Source organism: Dermacentor andersoni, chromosome 3, assembly GCF_023375885.2.
Source record: "Dermacentor andersoni chromosome 3, qqDerAnde1_hic_scaffold, whole genome shotgun sequence".
Lineage (NCBI taxonomy): Eukaryota > Metazoa > Arthropoda > Arachnida > Ixodida > Ixodidae > Dermacentor > Dermacentor andersoni.
The window spans coordinates 176,115,700-176,135,831 of record NC_092816.1 but is presented as its reverse complement, the minus strand read 5'-3'; the positions used below and the strand labels follow the sequence as shown (position 1 = coordinate 176,135,831).

The 20,132-nt window shown below is 47.4% G+C and overlaps 1 protein-coding gene across 2 annotated transcripts in view; it reads left to right on the top strand.

The window, feature by feature from the left end:
* LOC126524673 (uncharacterized) overlaps nucleotides 1–20,132 on the top strand; it is a 143,287-nt gene that overhangs the window by 19,197 nt on the left and 103,958 nt on the right. The window contains exon 1 of one of the 2 annotated variants that reach the window (XM_055067312.2): nucleotides 18,102–19,059. The exons of the other annotated variant lie outside the window; for it this stretch is intronic. The gene's annotated coding sequence lies outside the window, so the exon portion shown is untranslated. Of the gene's footprint in view, nucleotides 1–18,101; nucleotides 19,060–20,132 lie in introns of those variants that run through there. 2 annotated transcript variants of the gene reach the window in all.

Here is a 20,132-nt window from a genome sequence, read left to right as displayed (position 1 = left end):
GTAAATGGAGATACGGTTCCATCAGGCATGCTATTGCGCGATGTCGTTGTCTTTGATAAATTTCACCTCACTTTGAAATTTGTACATTAGTTGGTTTCCACACCTATTCAGAATGTACTCATCACATGTATATTCATTTCATTTCTTGTAAGTTGCACATGCACATTCTTGTTTGAAATTGCTTGACTGTTTGAAGTTTGTAAATTAGTTGGTTTCCATACCTATTCAGAATGTACTCATTACATGTATATTCATTTCATTTCTTGTAAGTTGAACGTGCGCATCCTTTACTGTTGCTTAACTTCCTTTTAATTGTTGCTAATAATGTTCATTTTTTAAAGTGTAACAGTATATATTCCCCTGGCGCTAATGTTATTTACTCGAATTTCAACGCGCTCGTAATGATTATGCATGTATATAGATTTATTCATGCCTAGGGAAGTGGATATATACCACGTCTTGTAATAATGAAGCTACTTACGAAAGCTTATTGTTTGTATTGCGGATGTGTGTGATGCTGATGTTGCCTGGTGGTGGCCCCCTGGCCTCGTCAAGCTGTATGTTTACAGCTTTCTTGCCAGGGTGGCCTTCAACACTGTACTTTGTGCATGTTGTAAATAAACTTGACTTGACTTGACTTGACTCCGCGAGTGTAATGGCTTGTGCATGGAAAGTGAATCCACTTAGTACAGTGTGTTGGTGGACGACGGTGGTCGTGTACCTACCCTCATGTCACGGGCTGGAGCGTCCACGTAGGAGGCTCCGTGTTTGTGTCCGTAGTGGCGAGCCAAGGCTTCCGCCCGTACGAGGCGTCTGACACTTTGGCCCTCTCGTGCCATGTTGGCCGGAAGAGGGCGCACGTGCAGGGCGTATCTCCACTGTGATGGGATATGTACGCGCTCCTCCGTATGTATTGAATGATGGATGTGTAGTTGGGCAAGAAGGCGGCGGCCCGACGGTGTTTTAGAGAGTCTCCTGTATTGATTCATCAAGTGTGCCTCTCGCAGCTCCTTAAAGGTGTTCACCATCCCCAAGCACTGGAGGCGCTGGTTGGAGGTACTGACCGGCAGGTCGAGGGCACGCTTTCAGATTTTTACGGAAAATTACTTCGAGTGCATTATCGCCAAATTTGTGTAGGTGGAGGTATGCAGCCAAGTATAGGACTCGACTGGTTACAATTGCACGTGCCAGCCGCCAGGCGTCCATGCATTGTAACTCCCCGCGCGTATTCGAAACCCGGCGGACTATCCGGCTCCACTTGTCCCTCACTTTACGTAATTTGGCCAACGTTGTGTCACCTCTGCCATTTTTGTAAATAAAGAACCCCAGTACTCGTACCTCGTCGCGCTCTCGTATAGGTCCACTGTTAAAGGAGACGTAGATTTTGGTGGTGCACTTTTATGAGGCGCATATGTGCATAAATTGAGATTTAGACGGGGAGCACTCAAGGCTGCAGCGACGGGCGTAGTTGTCTATGATGTCCCCCGCCTGCTGCAGGTTGGCCTCCATTTCTCCTACCGAGCCGTGTTTAGCCCAGATGGTGATGTCGTCGGCATACAGCGCGTGCTGGATGCCGTCGACCCTCGCCAGCTGAGCGGTAAGTCTCATCATTGCCAAATTAAATAGGAGGGGCGAGAGGACCGCTCCCTGCGGGGTCCCTCGCGTGCCTAATTGGTATGGGCCGTGCTCGGTGTTCTGAATCCGAATCTATGATTGTCGTGCAGTGAGAAATTGCCTAACGTGCTTGAAGGTGTTTTGGCCGCAATACGTTTGGGAAAGATGCGTTAGAATAATTTTGTGGCTGACGTTGTTGAAGGCCCCATTCAAATCCAAAGCGAGTACTACTTTGTCATTGAGGGGATATTCGATCGTGTCGAGAATTTCTCGGTCAAGTTGAAGCAAGACATCCTCTGCGGACGGGTGTGGGCCGAACCCGAAGATGATGTCTGCAAAACATTCTTGTTCTGTCACGCACCATCGCCTCCATTAATTTTCCCACACAAGAAGTAAGGGAGATGGGACGGAGGTTGTCTGTGTTGATGGCTTTACCAGCTTTGGGAATGGAGCTGACCACAGCGGTCTTCCAATCAATTAAGAGGGGTGTTTCTCCGATCCAAATAGAGTTGATGTAAGCGAGGAGTGTGGAGTAGGTAGAGTCGCGAAGATTTGCAAGTAATTGAAGTGTGATTTTATCCTGTGCCGGTGCTGTTCCTCGCTTCATTTTTCCTAGGCCCGCCTTCAGGTCATGTAACTGGAAAGGTTGGTCCATCTCCGCTTTCTCGGGACCAGCATACGAGTACGCGGGCCCTCGGGGGTCCTGCTGAGTACAGAGGTATTGATGTCGGAGTCTGAATGGCAATTTTGGAGACATGGGGCTGTTACGTTTTGCCTACGACGCGCGGTATAGCCGGCGCGGATGCAACGGACGCCGGGGCTTCGTTCAAAGCGGCGGACATTTTGGCCCGTTCAGCGCCGCCGATACGCCTCCCCGCCAAGCGCGTCCAGGCGTGTTTCAGTGCCACGTGTCTTCGTGTGTGCGTGTGTGTGTGTGTGCCACGCTTGTCAAAGCGCAGCAGCCGGGGAGAGGAGCTCCCCAAGTGTGAAGCGAGGAGGTCTGATCGGCGCCGGCTCGGCGATGCGTCACTACACTCGTCTCAACATGTCTCTCAGCCTGTCCGGGCCCAGAGTCACGTGGTCTCATCCCGAGACGTTCCTTCTTGCCCTCAACTCCGAGAGTATAAGAGCAGCTGCCCCCGGAGGCCGAGAGAGAGGCTCCGATTTCTTCTGTTGAGTAACGTGCACTCCCGTCTCTCCACTTCGGTCGACCTGACCGGCCGCTTTTTTGCGATGTTAGAATAAACAAGTTGTTCTGTTACCAGTTGACTCATGCTTTGCCGGGACCTTCGGATGCTTCCAGTGCCCCAGGCCGCCAGGCCAACGCTACCCTTGGGGCTTGCGACCCATTTGCAACAACGGGCGTCAGCACTGAGATTGCAACAGCTCGTGCCAGCGGTGCGATTACAACAGGGCCCTTGCTCCTGTATGTTTGTCAGAATTCGGTCCAATCGGGTAACTTTGCCTGTGCGAAAGGTCTTGCCAATGGATGGATGGAAATGAGTGTATTGAGTATGCAGTGGTCGCTGCTGAGGGTTTCCTCGGTGTTGACACAATCTGCATATTCAATATCTTTGGTGAGGGCAAGGTCCACACCAGTGGCGTAGCCAGAAATTTCGTTCGGGGGGGGGGGGGGGGGGGGGCTTACGTTGCAGCTCGGCATCCTCCTTAAGAGGAAGCTTTAGCTCCGGTGCTCCTATCTAAATACATGCAGAAGGGGAATTTGTTTTTTTCGGCAACCGCTGCACCAAATTTGACGAATTTTGTTGTATTTAAAAGAAACACTTGGGGGGGGGGTGTTCTAATGACTGCTGGTTTCGAAGTTTTCATTAAGGTCGTCAATTTTTTAATAAAGATTGGCCAAAATCGCAAATTTTCATAAAACGAGACTATCAAGTTTAAAACTCTAACTCAACAATGAAAAATGATATCACAATTCTGTGAATTTCATCTAATAGCACATCTACAGCGGACAAAATTAATATGTTACACATGAATGTAAAAGAATTAGTACTATGGAAACACGGCTTTTGCAGAACCCTTGTACACAATGTAACCAATTCACGTAAGATACAAATTGACATACCAAATTTGTCCGCTTTGACTGTTATAATAGATGCTGTTGACAGAACCGCGATTTCTGTTATTGATGCAGAGCTGTTAGTTTGGAAACGTCATGCTCCTATTTTTTTCAAACTTTTAAATTTTTCTAAATATTTTAAACAAAATTCAGGCCCTAAATTGAAATTCCGCTCCCCACAGACACTAAAATTTAACTTTCTCTCTGAAATGCAACAAATTGTATTAAAAACGATCCAGAGGTTATCTCAGAAAAGGGTTTCTGCGTTTTACATGTATTTGAATAGGCCGCGTCCGAGTGGGGCCCGAGCTAAAGATTCCTTTTAAACAATTTGTCGAGGGATCAAATAGATAAATAATAATTGCATTGCCATCGCCAAAGATGCTGCAAACAAATTCTTGAACGCTACGCACCGTAAAAGCAAGTAAAATATATCATTCTTCATAAAAGAATGGTCTTATGTGCCAAAAATTGTGTCCAAAATAACTGATATCAATGCTTCCATGATTTTTGTCTATTTAGTAAGTATTGAAAATATCACACGAACTTTAGAACTATATCAGTTAGAAACCAGCAAAGCAGTGCATGCCGCTGATATGAAAAATGTAAAGGCCATGAAATGAACAAGTTGAGGGCAAATATGTTAATGAAACTTTGTCATTCAAGAACCGTGTTTACATTCATGTACGTATGCGACGGCCAGTGGAAAATATCAATGACGCTGGCATTTGTTCCAATGTATTACGCAGGAGCAGCTGTCACCGGTCGTGTATCGTGACTAATTGTCCCGAAATTATAGTCGCAACAGAGAGCACGTATAAAAAGCAGGAGTTTTGCAAAATATATGAGGGCGAGTCAAATGAAAGTGAGCCAATGCGAATATATGACAAACTGGGTACTTTATTTAAAAGTCGTCTCCATGAGCATTTAGACATTTGCCCCATTGACTAAGGAGTCGTGCGATTCCGGCCTCATAAAATTCCTTGTGTCGCTGCTTCAAAAAGTCTGAGACTGACTCTTTTACGTCATCGTCCGACACGAATGTGGTTCCCTTGAGCGGTTTTTTTTCGGTTGCCCCAAAATGTGGATGTCGCAAGGCGACATCTCTGGGCTGTGTGGCGGATGTTGCAGCGTTTCCCACTTGAACGTTGCCAGTGTTGTATTAGATACATCAACGATGCGGGGACGGGCATTGTCGTGGAACAAAATGACCCCATTCGTCAATTTTCCACATCGTTTCTTCTTGATTGCAACACGCAGCCGTTCCGGCGCTTCACAGTATCGGAAACAATTGATAGCCTCTCAAGAATTAGCAAAATTAGACTGAACATGTTTTATCCGGAGACGTATACAGAGCCTTGTTGCCAAGATTGTGGTGCTTTAGCCAAGCTCGAACACATGCTCTGGTCTTGCTAAAGAATTGAAGACTCGGCGATCAAGGATGCGTCCTGGTGGGAGGCTGCACTTCGCAGCCCGGACCTGGATGAACAAATCTGGGCTGTCCAGCAGGCTCACGACGTGGCCGTGAGGCTTGGCCTTCCTGTCCCAACGTGGGAGCGGCCCGCTTAGTGGTTAATTATCACTACTTGCAGGACCAAATAAAGTTTTCCTTGCTTCCTATCCGTAATGGTCGCTGACAATCGAAAAAAAAGGCAACAACACCTTTCCGGCGGAAATGATGGCCTTTGCTTTCTTTGGGCGTGGTGAATTCGAATGTTTCCACTGTAAGCTTTGCCGTCGTGTTTCAGGCTCGTAGTAGTTGCGCCATGGTTCGTCCCCGATCACAATTGCAGACAAGAAGTCGTCACCCTCATTGTCACAGTTCGGCTGATCCGAACTTCTCCGTCTTCTGGCGGTGGTTCAAAATCTTGGGCATCCATTGTGCACAGAAAATGCGATGACAGAGATGTTCATGAATTATGGCGGGAAACGAATCGTGACTGATGTTCAGACGTTCTGCCAGTTCATCGGTCCTTATCCTCCGTTCTTGTCTCATCACCACATCAACCTTTGCAATTTTCTTAAGGGTGATTTCGCGATGGCTTTAGTCCCCTCTTGGATCGTCTTTGCATCTTTCACGTCCTCCTTTGAACCGTTTCGTCTAACGCTTTACAGTGACCAATGAAACGTCATGTTCAACGTACACGGCAGCCATACGGCGACTAATTTCTTTTTACGAAATACCTTCAGCAGTCAAAAACTTCACGGCACCACACTGTTCAACTTTTGGAGTTTCGAATATGTCACGCAACCATGTTCAACCGAATGTATGAGAGTATTACAGAACCTTTATCCTCACACCTGAGTGTCACTTTTGTAGATAAGACATTCCTCTATTCTACGCACATGCCTCGCAAATAATGAACCGAACCATTATTGCGTGGGCTGGGTAGGCTCACTTTCATTTGACTCGCCCTCGTACATTAGAAATGCGAAGATACAATGGGATATATAAATGCGAAAATAGAGCTTGATAAAGGGCAAAAAAGTGTACGTATACACAAAATGTCCCAACAAGATATTTAAATATGCGTATAAGTCTGCAATAAATGTACGTATCTAAGAAAAACTCACTGTGTATAATGCGTCAAACGAAGCAAATAAACATGTTGCGCAATCACAGACTCACAGAATCCTAGATACCGCCCCCATCCACTCCCCCACAATTCACCGCCACAATTCAATGCCTACTTTGCGCACGTAATATGGCTACCGAAGGAATATCGAAAAAAAACGTGAGACGCATGGTCCACAGAGAACCAACCATACGCATACTGCTTGGTATCCTACGCCGGCGAACCAAGACTTTCCGGAGAGGTTGCCCTCAAGCGAACGCGGTGCAATCCGTTGAGTCCCCACAGTGATGGCGGCGAGCGACCATTGTCTTTTTTATCTCGTCTGCCAGCCAGAAAGCGTCTAAAACTGTCCCAGGCGAAAATCCACTCGGCCAGAGCAAACCAAACTCGCACAGAAGCGCGCCGCGCGGTGGTCAGGGCAACACAAGAAAAACGTATGCGCTCTGGCTGGCTCTGGCAGCCCGCGGGTAGGGTAGCAAGACCAAAAAAATTGAAGAGGCTCAATGGGTCCTCGCGAATAAAAGTCAAAGTAGGAAAAATAAATAAGAACGTAGTTACCTTGGCTGGCTTTAGTGTCTTAACATGGATGTTTGGCGTAGGTGAAAAAATAATTTTCTATTTTTTAATGTGACATGACGGCACAAATGAACCACCACAACGTTTCATCTCATCGGACCTCGCTGCGTGTTTTGTCAACTTGTCTAATAGTGTGTGGTTCCAATGCATGTATGTTCCAATACAAGACTTTAGAGAAGTCAATGCACCTTTGGCGTCAAATGTTTATAACAGCATTAGACCCACAAAGTTCCGCAATTGAAAATCTAAAGCGCTACTTTGGAAATGTCAATGCACCTTTCACATCAAAAGTTTATGAGATTTATACCCATAATGTTTCGGAATTGATATCCACGCGCTCCGTAGATTCCGCGGCATCCGCGAGATGCCGCGGTGAGCCCGTTTGTCATTGAACACCATTGAAACTTTGTGCTCGGATGGGGCAGTTTGCGTTATGTGACTCCCGGTGCTTGGGCGTTGCCACGAAATCCCGCCCGAGTTTGCAATTTTCGCGGCGAAATGTCTTTTCGAGCATGAAAAAGACATTCTAGACAAAATCCAGAATGATTTCCGGCGCCGGGGGTTGCTTTGGTCGGCGGTGCATTGACAGCACGAAGAAATTTTTTTGGGTACGTGCGGTACGTGCATCCGAACGAACGAGCGGGGCGCAACTTCCGAACAGATCCAGCGCCACAGCTTGCACACTTAGAAGCTTAGTGACTTGATATCCATGTCGAGAAACTCAATATAAAGAACTTTGCACACCACTGCTTCGCATTACGCAAACACTGCCAATAAAATTATGCCTCTGCGAGTGATAAAACACGTCACAACGGTGCGCTGTTCACTGACGACTCCGATGACAACCAGAGATGGCGCCGGTAGGCCTAGCGTGGCGGACGCTGCGGCCGACGTGGACGGTGCTTGTGAACTAGCCCGAACTCGTCGAAGAGCACTTATTTTTGCCAAAACAATTAACACTGTAGACTTCCGTCGCCCGTAATTAAATACAATTGGTTTACTCGACGCAGTGGTTGCGAAGGGCAAACGTGCAAGCCAAGCGAGCCGCGGTGTGTGCCGTCCGCCTGCGAAATGCCCTCGTATCGCGGCTCCCTATCTCGCCAGTAGCTTAGAAGTAGCGGACTAGGCGCTGCTTTGCAAAAGAGGCACACGTTGGAGATAATTCTGCTGATCTGGTAACAATTTCTTGTCAGAAACTAATTCTAGCCAACAGGGAGAAGAAAACGACGGCGAGAAACCGGCCGCCGGCGCCGCCCCTGTGGAGGGAATGTCAGAGAACGTCACAGGCCGGCCGCACCATCATTGGCTACGGCCAAATTACGGTGGGGTTGTCGGACGCGTCGGACGATGAGAACTTGCCCTGTTTGCCGCATGCCGGACGTCCGATCCGGCCCTTCGGCATGGTAAAACAGCTCGATTCCGGCTGCCATTCCGGTGTGTCGGACGCCGGACCAGACACCGAATCGCACAGTGTGTGTCCGGCTTCAGGCCGCAGCATATGAGAATTTGACAATACACAAGCATCCATTGTTGCGTGGACACTATTATCCCTGTAGTTTTTTAAATTATGGGATTTTACGTGCGAAAACCACTTTCTGATTATGAGGCACGCCGTAATGGAGGACTCCACAAATTTTGACCACCTGGGGTTCTTTAACGTGCAGCTAAATGTAAGTACACGGGTACCTTCGCATTTCGCCTACATCGAAATGCGGCCGCCGTGGCCGCGATTTATTAGAGCTGTTCAAATATAATTCCGTTATAACTATGACCTTGACGCCTGCTGCGACTTGTGATGTGCTGTCGCGACGATTCAATCTGTTTTCTTTTCTTCTAAGTGCCTGTACGTTTCAAGAGCATTATTTCTGGACTTGCGTTGCACTGTGTGTTTATCGGTCTTCTCACCGACCAATTACCCGCTACTTCCTCTTTCTTTTTTAATCCAGTACATTATTCATTGTTTGGTGTTACACATCGATCAGGATATACCATGCCTTTATTTTAACGTGCTTTGCACCGTTCCCTTTCTATTCCAGTCAACTTGCCAACATCTAGCATCAACAAGATCATAGAGCTTCATTACACTAGCTCGGCTGCACGCGCAAGCAAGCGCCTCAGTGCGCGCTTTCTGTTGCTCGCCGAACATCACAGCCCGGACACCGTATCAGAAATCTTCCTCGCGGAAGCACTTACTGCACACCCGATTTGTAGCCGAGGGCTCTTTGCCGGTTCTTAGTTTTGCGATGCAAGCTTCAAGCAGCTTCGTGTCCTGCGGGTACGTGTGAAGGCTAGCACCGGGCTCCGTTCTGTACTTTCGGCCCTGCGGAGCCGAGCAGTAGCTTCCAATGTTCCTACATTGTAAGGTAAGTAACAGCGCAACACAGGACGCGGACAAAAGGAAGGTAAAAATGGCGACACGGCGCTTTTATCTTCCTTTTGTCGGTGTCTTGTGTTGTGCTGTTACGAACCTTACAATGAATCCTAACCAACTGCCCCAACTTGCCCTCTTGATGCATGTTCATACATGTTGGATGCCTTGAAAGGCAGTCACTACCTATTATACTGCTTTCAAGTGCGGTTATCCACATACCTTAAGCGGGAAAACCTTTCCACTTAATCAGATCCGCCGCGCAGGTGCCGCTTTAAGCTTTAGTTCTCAGCTGGCTTCGGCGCTTAGCGAAGCAGCCGACGCGGCCGCCGTCCCCACCTGGTCCCTCATACCATGTCACGCCCAGGCCGGCGGCTTCAGCTTTTCCAGTGGTGGAGCTCGCACGCAATATTTGCCAACTGTCACGAATTTGGCGGAACAGACACGATTTACAGGAAACGTCCTGAGTCGCCACTTGGCCCATTCGGTACGACAAATCGCTAGACTTTTGGTTTCATGTGTTTTTAATACTTAATAGGCCGTATTTTCTTTGTTTTATTGCTTGACAGGCATGCTGCACATACTTGTGTATTCTTGCATTGTAATGAACATAAAGGCAATAACGTTTTTGTCGTGATTTAAGTTCTACTGCAGACCCTTAATCGTTCACAGTGTATCTCTACCAGTGCTGGCAGCCGCGTTAGCCAGGCAACCTTACTGCTCCTTTCTTTATGTAAATCACGATATGTTAGGGATAGTGAAGACTGTGAGACTTTGTTTTGAACGTATACATACTGGCAACTCCTGGCACTGACAGAGTGTACCCATGTTATCTGCTGCGATGGATTTCCCCGAGCACGCGAGGTCGCTGCCGGAAGCTACTCGTTAGGGTAGCCTGAGAAGCTTACTGCCTGCGTTGAGCAAGGCCCCAATTATTTCCCTATATATGGCTGGAGAAACCATCCGAAACGTTGGCTGAACGTGCGATTTGGCAATATATGTGTTTACCGTGTGACCACGCCTGGACTATAAGCTCCAGTAGCAGTGAAACCGCAGAGCTCGGTCAAGCTGGCTTCACACGACCGACCAAATACCGCGGATGACCGTTACGTGGCTAAGCGCCACCCTATGACGTCGCGCACACCGACAAAGCAGATAAGCTGTTGGCGGTGCCATCCACGAGACGTTCATTTGAGGGATCGCCAGTCGTTTGCGCGCAAGCGCGAGTGAGTGCGGGCGCGAGATAGAAAATCTGGGGGCTTTTGCTCCTTCAATTTATGACTTTGCCTAGGCACTACGGAGGAGGTTTCTTTGTCGCGTGTTGTATGCGTTTGTCCCCTAGACATGCCGGCGTTTCGGAGTGCGGTCTAGCTCCGCCGCTGGCTGCCTGCGCGGTGAGGCAGTGGGCACAGACGCCCCATTTGGTTATCGCTGTGTCTGAAGGTTCTGACTGGTGTTGTATAAGTCGCAGGTCGCTTTTTTTGTTGCGACGATAGATTGGATTTTTTACAAGCACTGCTCCATGAGGGCGCATGTAACCGGCAAACGGAGGCCTCAGGAGAGCACCTGTTATAATAATTGAAATTGAAAGAGCGTAGGTTTGGGCATGTTGGTATTCCATAACTTTTAGGTTTTTAGCGCACCAAAAGGGACCAGAGACAGAGGTACGACGCGGACACAGCGCTAACTTCCAACAATCATTTTATTCTACCAAGCAGTTCACATATATATAGGTAACAGACAACAGGGTGCGCATACGCATATATGTACTGGTTTCTAATCAAATGAAACAGCAACGAGACATGTGTAATGGAAAGTTAAGATGATATCGAAGATGAAAAAGCGACCATGCATAGCCAAACATTTTTTCTGTAATTGCAAGATTAAAATGCCATCTCCATCAACGTGTCACAGAGGGTGGCTTGATGGAGATGGCATTTTTATCTTGCAATTACATATAATTTTTTTGGCTATGCATGGTCGCTTTTTCATCTTCGATATCATCTTAACTTTCCATTACACATGTCTCGTTGCTCTCTCATTTGATTATAAAACCGCACATATGCGCATGCGTACGCTGTTGTCTGTTACCCATATATATGTGTACCGCTTCGTAGAATAAAACAATTGTTGGAGGTTAGCGCTGTGTCCCCGTCGTGCCTCTGTCTCTCGTCCCTTTTTGCGCGCTAAAAATCTAAAAGTTATAATGAAGCAGGCGGCGCAGAATCGCTGGGGCACCTAAGGGCTAGCGTGGAGGTCAAAGCTGCAAGCAGGGCGGCACGTGGATTGGGGCCGCGGAGGCCGAAGCGTGCCGGGGGTGTTCGCATAAAAACGTTGGCTCTCCGCGGGTTCTCCGCAAGGGGAGAGGAGGAGGCGAGGGGGTCGCGCGGCGGCGGCAGAGTTTAAAGAGTGGCGGTACTTTCAAATTATCAAGGGACTTTACTGCCACCGGCGCGGCCGAGTTTCAGAGGCCGAGTGCCATTCGTGGTGGCTCAGCAATACGTCAAGCTCCTTCGCGGATATATCCATCGGGTGAATCCAGCCTAAGGCGTAGGACGCCTTGTAATGGAGGGATATGTGCGGATAATTCATTGAGCTCACTGAGTATCGAGGGCGCATGAAAACGCGATAAGAACATTCAACACCATCAGCCGCCTCCAGTGCACTAGTTTGCCGGGTAGATGCTATAAAATGAAACACTGACAGGCACGGATAACAACCGTCCGCAAAATCAAGTCGAAATATGAAAGCTTGCCATTTTACTTCAGGGTTCCTATCACTCGCGGCAGCATTGCTGCTTCGCCTTGAAGCTAATTAATTACATTTTGCTCGTGACGAAGAGAATACTGCTGCAGCCCCATCTTGACGTGCCTTGAACGATGCATTGAGCGTCGGCTTATTCGCGCGTGCGACGCACAGTATGCTTTCTCGTGTTTGTTCGACAGCACGCGCTTGATCGGTAAAATTTATGTGGCAGCTAGTTACAAGCAGCTGAGCGCTTTGGCCCAGCTGTACAATCGGGTAGCTCATTTGAGATAGGAATACAGACAGTACATCATGACTCCGCGAGTTGAGTTGCGTGTGTAGGGTAGTGGCGGTTGGAATCGCTTTGGCCCCCTGTCGTTCTTTATAACCAGTGCAGCACAGGCAATTTCAATCGCGATCAAGCCCGATAAGATGAATTTTAGAGCGCAGCTCTTAGGCGCCCGTTCCTGCACCAAGTGCCAGCGGTGTCCCTCGCAACCGAGCGAACGAACACAGCGAAGAATGGAAGCGAACGCGGAGTGCAGCGGAAGATGAAAGATGGCGATAGCGAAGAGAGCGCGAGGAGGAAAGCGCAAGAGGAAAGTAGAGTGAAAGGGCGACGAGAGAAGCGTAATGCCGCGCACGGCGGGCTTTGCATTGACGGCGGCTATGAGAGGGCGCCAGAGTAGCGCGCGTCGTCGGTATGGAAACAAAGCGCTGCAAGAGCGCATGGGTTTCTGCGTCGGTTGCTGTGAATGGCGCCCACGCGTCACCTACGCGCTGCCTCTCGCGATATGCCGATTAGCGAGGCAGTCGCGCCACATTTGGCTCCGTTTCCAACGTGCCCCACGAGACGAATTGTCCGCTCCAGCCAATATATTGCGAAATGAAAACTCGTATAGAGCAATTCCGATTTCGCATTAGGGAGTATCGCAATTCTCAGTGAACATATTTCCGGTCGCGATCAAGAATGGTAGGTGTTGCACGGTTCAGCAATCCAGCAAACCATGTCCAGCTGATTGAGCTCACTCAGCATTACGGTACAGATGACAACATTTTATTGCGATCAACTGGACCACTAGAAATAGTGGTCGAAAATGCTCGCGTATAAGCACCTAATCAGGATTAGACTCGGAAGTGCTCTAACGTGCCTGAGTGACTGGGGTGTAGTTCATCATGGACGAAGGAGCCCGCAAATACCCGCAAATGGTCGCATGACTTGCCGCTCAAGGCACTTTGCGTGCATTCGCGGGCTTCGTTCATGCTCGGAAAAAGGCTATTATGTGGCACGTTATAAGTAACAGAAAGCTGTATCGGGAATTTTTGATGTTGCTCCATAATTGCCTCACTCAAGCTTTTCATGTAATTATAACATTTGAGAAATTGATTAAATATTTAAATGTAATTGTCTAATTGGGCGGAGTGAAAAAACATATTTAAGAATCTAAAAGCCACGGCAAGCAACATTATCTTGTTTCTGTCCAGGTACGTGGCATTTGCATATTTTTGTTGTTTGGCTGAAGTTACGTGGCACATCCTGTATATCTTATTATTTAGAGAGAGAGAGATAAACCTTTATTATGTCCTTGATGGGGACCAGAGGTGACGGCGGTTGGGAGATTAACCCCCAGTCCCCACTTCCTCAGACGGCGGCCAGTCCTTGCTTTCTGGCGTCGTCTTCGGCCATCTGTACGGCCCAGAGATGCTCCTCTGGGTCCAAGCTAAGCAGCAAAGTATCCCACCGCTCGGCCCTAGTTATGATGCATGTAGTGTTAGTGCGGTAGGTGTTGGTGATTGAGTCTTTGGGGCATTGCCAGATAATGTGATCGAGGTAAGCGCGGGTCTCACACGCTTTGCAGAGTGGGGAGCATGCATCGGGGTAAATGCGGTTGCATAGCACGGGGTTCGGAAAAGTTCGCGTCTGAAGTAATCGCCAAGTGGTGTATTGAGATTTATTCAGTGTTTTGTTTGTTGGGGGGTAGCATAACCGCTCTCTGCGGTAGTGGAGGAGAATTTGTTTGAGCGTGACCATTCGGTCCCGCGCGTGACCGTGATGCAGAACAGAGGGCTGGCCAGGATCGGTATACTCCGGAGAAGGATGATGCGCCCGGTGTGCGAGAGCTCGGCCGGCATCGTGGGCGGCTTCGTGTCGAGCCAGACGCGCGTGTCCAATGGACCAGATAATCTGGATGCGGCGTTGCCTTGAGGGAGGAGTGCCAGAGAGTATCTTCTTTGCGCATGGGGTGCTTTCAGTACTCTTTTGCAGCTGTGAATGGCCAATTTTGAATCGCTGATGATGCAGTGTGCATTGGTAGCCGCGTAAGCCAAAGCAATGGCCGTTTATTCTCCTTCTTTGGGCTACGTGGTGAGTATTGATGCGGCCGCGGCGCATCAATACTTAATATTTAGCGTCCCATTTATTCAGGTCGGAGAGTGAAGCTCAGCAGTCTGTGAACGTTCTCATTTGTTGTGACGGTCTTTTAGCTCTTTATAAAGCGAGCATCAATAAATAAATTTGAAGGTCTCAGTTTCGTCACGTATGCCCAATTTCTCGAAAGAGATCGGAAATAATTTTCACAGGATTTATGATATTTCAGAGAAGCGGCATATAGTTACAACCCGCTTTCCCGAGCACTCTGCCACTGGGATTGCATATCCTGCAGCGTCCTCGCAACATGTTACTTCAAGAAAGAAGAAATGAGTTCCGACGGGATGCAAAGATTCAGGCTCAAAGAACAAAAATGCATCAGATTTTATCTAACAGTTTTCAGGCATAAGAAACAACTTATTTTGAGCCTGTCATAATTCTAAGCAGCGCAACTGCATGGGACAACTTTATTTCTGTAACAACAGTTTTCACAGGGACTAGCCCTGTAAACATTGATATTTTTTCAAACAATATTAACTGGACTGACCCATCAACCATACGGCAGTGCTACGTAGAGTGTGAGCTTTTTGTGCTGATCGCAGCGTTATATTTTTTGTAATTTACACTGTATCTTATAAGGTGACAGATTGCATGAATTGGTTTTGCGATTATTCGTGACAAACAAAGCACTCATGCGTGAAAAAGATTACTAGTTTTATTTTTTACATTATTGGCACATACCACAACTTAATGACGCTAGGCTCAATCTTCACAGAAACGCTTCATTTCTACCTGAATATGTCCGTAAATTTTGTGAAGCTGTTTCTTCCTGCATGCTTCATGTTTTGCCTGTGCCAATTCATGCGCGAAAAGATTAGCAAACGGCACACATGTAAATAACTTGGCTCACCAACAGAACGACCTGGGCACTTATCCATGATTTCTCGCGCCCGCTCAATGACGTCCTGCGGCATGTTTTCAGCAGCTCCTGCATATGCGCACACGCTGACAACCTGCAAACAAGACATACAATTTCATACGATGGAGTAATAAATAAAAAAATCATTTTAATTTATATAATTAGTACATTCATACATTTTATTCATTTTTATAGGATTTAACCCTCTGTTGCATGAATTATGAAAAAGTCATCTTAAAAATTATTTTTTCACCTTTAATTATTGATTGAGTGAACAAACACATATACAAAAAGTTTCAGAGGTATAACGACTGTATTCATAAAGATACAGCTTTGTGCCAAATTTGGCACACTATGAAGATGACCGAGCTCTCTTGCTGCCATGGGCGGATAACAAAGCTTCGCGGACGGTGGTATTTTTAGCGCGATGTGTGGAATTAAATGAAACAGTTGTTTGCTTTGTTCAGGTACAGATGAATGTTGCACTTCCTCTATCTTACCGAGGACTTGTTTGTGCTAGGTGGACGCTTACAACTTGGTTCCTTCTGATCAAATTCTGGCCAGTGGCCAACTTGGTCAGATCAGTCGTCTTTGGGTGGCATTGCGGCCACTAGTCCCTGTACTTTTTTGACTTGAACCTGGAATTCGATGTTTTGAGCAGAAGGCCTTCCTGGTCGCTTGTTGGGTAGGCACTTGTTATGCGAGGTAAGGCATTCTGCAATTTCTGTTTTGAAATGAGCCAGCGGTAGTACTTTTTTCTTCCCAAGCTGCTCCTGCACCCTCCTGTACAATAGCCATGCTGCTACTACCGATAAGTCTAGCATATGCGTAAAAATTCGAAAGTGCCATTTCTTCGACTTGATATGTATGCGGTAAAGCCCAAGCAGTGAGTCCAGCAGGTCGACCCCGCCCATGTGCCTTTTGTGGACCTTTCCTACGCTGGGGCAATCAATTTCGCGAAACTCCTTGGCGGAGGTAAACCAGCACTTAGTCTTTTGGACTGGATCTCTCTCAACAAAGCTCGACAGAAATGTCACGGCGCGGCTATCGTACCACCGCACACACGATAACTCCACGTCATCTATTGCACTTGTGAGTGCCTCTGAAGCACCACGTCCTTTACATTTAAGTTCCTTTTCGCTTTTCAGGCGGCAGTTTGGTAGATGATTCGCCCTCACTGTACCGATCGATAAAATTGCATCTTCTGATAAAGTGACCTGCAGCTTCGCGCTATTGAACAGATGGCAGCACGTTACCATATTTTGTCTTTCAAGTTCATACTGTGCCAAATATGGCACACACCGATCTCGTTTCTCTGCTGTAGTTGCATAGAAAATTGAGAAAACTAATAAATGACTTGAATTGGTGAGACCAAGAAATATGCAAAAATAATTTTTCTATGTTTCTGGAGCGGAAATTTTCAGAGAAAGAAAATACCAATTGCTCGTGTTTGCCTCCTCCGAGTTTCACGTTGCTTCCCAAAATCTACATCACCTCTGTTTTGCGTATCGCTCAAGAGATGGCAGCACTTGCCCATAATAAGTGCGCCTAACTATGAGAATTACTCTGACGGTATCACATTCTAAAATGGGAATCTCACACACGCGAAAAAGAAATGGTACCTGGTATGTGCCAAATATGGGACCCCATGCCATAGAGGGTTAAAACATTTTATTCGTACTTTTTAGCTTGCATGTCAAAATGGAAAATGGATCGAGGACGCTGAGAGCGATTGCGCTGTTTTAGCCGCAAGCTGGACATCGAAATAATTATCTCGCATGGCCGCTGTCAGGGCAGTACCTTACAAAAAAAAAAAGAAACTGCCACACTAACTGGTATTCTGAAGCCGGCATAACCTCAAATGCTGCTTTATGTTTTGAAATCGCTGTCGGTGTGTTGTATTATGTCCCAACTACAGGAAATCCCATGTGTGTGCAGGTCAATGTGTCTGCAACGTCCTTGAAGTACCTCTACTGGAAGAAATATCGTGTTTTTTCAAGGGCGAGAAGCTTGTGTTTGTTTGTTCCACAGATGTCAGGGTGCCATTCTACAATGCACTGCAAAGATATTTTCGCTCCTAAGTCAAGGGCTTCTCGAAGAGATAGACATGTATGGGTTCATCGAATTAAAGAGTTTCTGATGACTTTTCTGGTGAAAGAAATGCGCACTGAGTGTAAAAGCCAAATGCGAACTGAGCGTAAGCATTTCTTGTCCCCTCCATGGGGACAAAAATGGAGGGGACATTTTTTGGGGGGACACAAGTTACGTATGGCACGCATAGCGACGAAAGCGGAAACACTAGAGAAGATTCAAGGAGCAAACCCGCGAAGAACAAGAAAGAAGTGCGGTGTTTTCTGGAATTGACGGGGTTCTACAGGGACTTCATTCAACATTATGCGGAGATAGCTGGTCCTCTGGCGAAATTAACAAAGGTGCAAGCAATAGAGGGAAATGGAGAAAAGTGCAAGAGGACGCATTTGCAACACTCAAGCAGCACATGGCCCATCCTGCCATTCTATTCGCGGCCACCATAGAAAGCGAGTTTGCTTTGCGCACAAATGCATCAGAGAAAGCGCTTGGGGCGGTCTTGCTACAAGAAAAATAAAATATGGTATATCTGGTATGCTATGCAGGCAAACGATTGCTTGAAAGGGAAAGGCACTACTCATCCGTGGAAAAAATATGCTGAGCTCTTGTATGGGCGGTCAAACGGTTTGACATATAGATGAACGGAAAATATTTCAGGGTGCAGACATATCACTAACCCCTTGAGTTCTTACACAAAACAAAGTTGACTAATTCCAGAGTGATGAGATGGAGGCTTATGAATCAAGAATATAGCTTCCATGTAGGATAAATCAATAGAAGAGAAAATGTTGGAGCAGATTTTATGACTAGAACTTCATAGTACATGGTGTGACAGGCGTTACATTAGTTTACTCTAGCGGTGTTGCGGTATAGGAGTGTTCGACAATGATTTTTTGTGTGCAATAGTGAACTCGGTGATGCGTACAGTGTAGTGATAAGTGAATCGAAGTGAGGTGTGGGGAAGGTAACCAGTGGTGTAAGTGACAAAAATGGCGGAAGTAAGCAAGTGTTAACGTTGGACCGACATATGAAGACAGCGGAAACATCCCATACAATGAAAAAGAAGTTTTTCAAAGGGAAACACTCTTGAAGTGGGCATATGTCATGAGCCAATAAAGAAAGAAAGAAAGAAAGAAAGAAAGAAGAAGGAAAAGCAGAATATCAGAAGAGGACAAGAAAGCACTAGGAGTTGGTGGAAAAAGTAAAGAAAAAAAAGAAGTTAGAAAATAAGAGCGTCCGAATAAAAGGAATACTATATATGAAAGAAGTGCAAAAGTGCACGCGGAGCTACGTGGCCAAAGGGAAAAAAAGACACGTATCCGAAGAGAGCGGCCAAGCTACGCTATGGAATGAGGAGAGGCAGAAGGAGCTGGAAGCGGTCAGGGCGGATGGAGCGCGGCGACGGCGGAAACCCAGTGGAAGCTGCTCTTCAGCTGCCGCGGCCGCGACTCGTGGGCTGAGTCGGCGTTCCACCGGAGACCGCACAGCTACAGGCTGACGGAGCCGTTTTCCCGACTACCCGCGGCTACGATCCACAGGCTAAGAGGAGTCGACCGGGCGATCCAGGCGCGTCGGTCACCCCACTGCCCTGACTCAGTGAGCCGGTCTACCGTGGGCCGAACGTCGGAGACAGCGACTTCGAGTGCACGACGCATCGGCGGGCCCAACGACGTGTCGTCGGAAGCAGCGACAACTAGGCGACGCGGCTGCGTCGATGGATTTGATGTAAATATTTTGAACTTCATAACACGTCGAGTGTAAGGACTTTAGGCAACATTCTCAATTAATTAGCTCGCGTGGTGGATAGTTTTGTCGTGTGTTAGGTTTTTTTTTGCTATTGGGTTTTGTAACGCGTGCTTTCTTGATATATGTATTTTTTATGCTCACTTTTCTAACGGAAACGTTCCTGGCGTCGTGTTTACCAGCATGAGACTTTGACAATGAGCCATTGCTTTGCCCTGCACTGCCACCGCGATCAGCCCACGGTTTTCTATCGCCCCCCCCCCCCTCCCCCCCCCCCCTTCCTTAGTCGCAGAATATCCTCTGTCGGTCTCGGCATCAACGGGTCTGACTAGGCTATCGCGTTCCACTCATAAAGACGAAGCTTGAACGTACTACAATGTTTTTGACCGATGATTCCGAGTCTTTCCTCACAACTAATTTTCCTCTGGACTTCTCTAACTTCAAAAGAGGCCCAGACCATGTCACCCTGCACTGCCTAATCTGTGGTCTTCCGCGGGCTTCCAAAGCCAATCGACCTACCAATCTTTCGTTAACTTCCAGCCCCGACAAGATTTCTGATTTTAAGCACAATCTACCTAGTGCACGGTGCATTTCGGCCGGCGCTGATTGTGTGGAGCTGAATGAGGTCGAAAGAGGCTGTCTGTGGACGCGCCTGTCTCCTCGCTGGCACCTCAGTCCTGCCAAGCAGCACTTTAGCAGCAGCCGAAATGTACATGCACACTATGAACTTCTACAGAGGACATGAATTAGACATTCACATTTTCAGAATAAGCCTCCACCCTCGTTCTCTGGTGCGAATCACTGACATCTCACACAGGGGTATACGCCACTTATTCCGAGCTGTCCAGCGAGTAAGGCATAATGAAGCTGGTATAGGGAAGTGGATTAGAAAGTTGTTGGATGTTCGAGAAGTTCTCGATCATCGGAGTTCATATTGCGTAGGTATCGAATGTCATCACGGAGTGTGACCAGGTGGCATGAGGTGGATGGGCGAGAGCTTAGACGACGGATGAAGGATCTCAAGTTTTCATCGCTGAGCTGTTCGCTGCGTATGT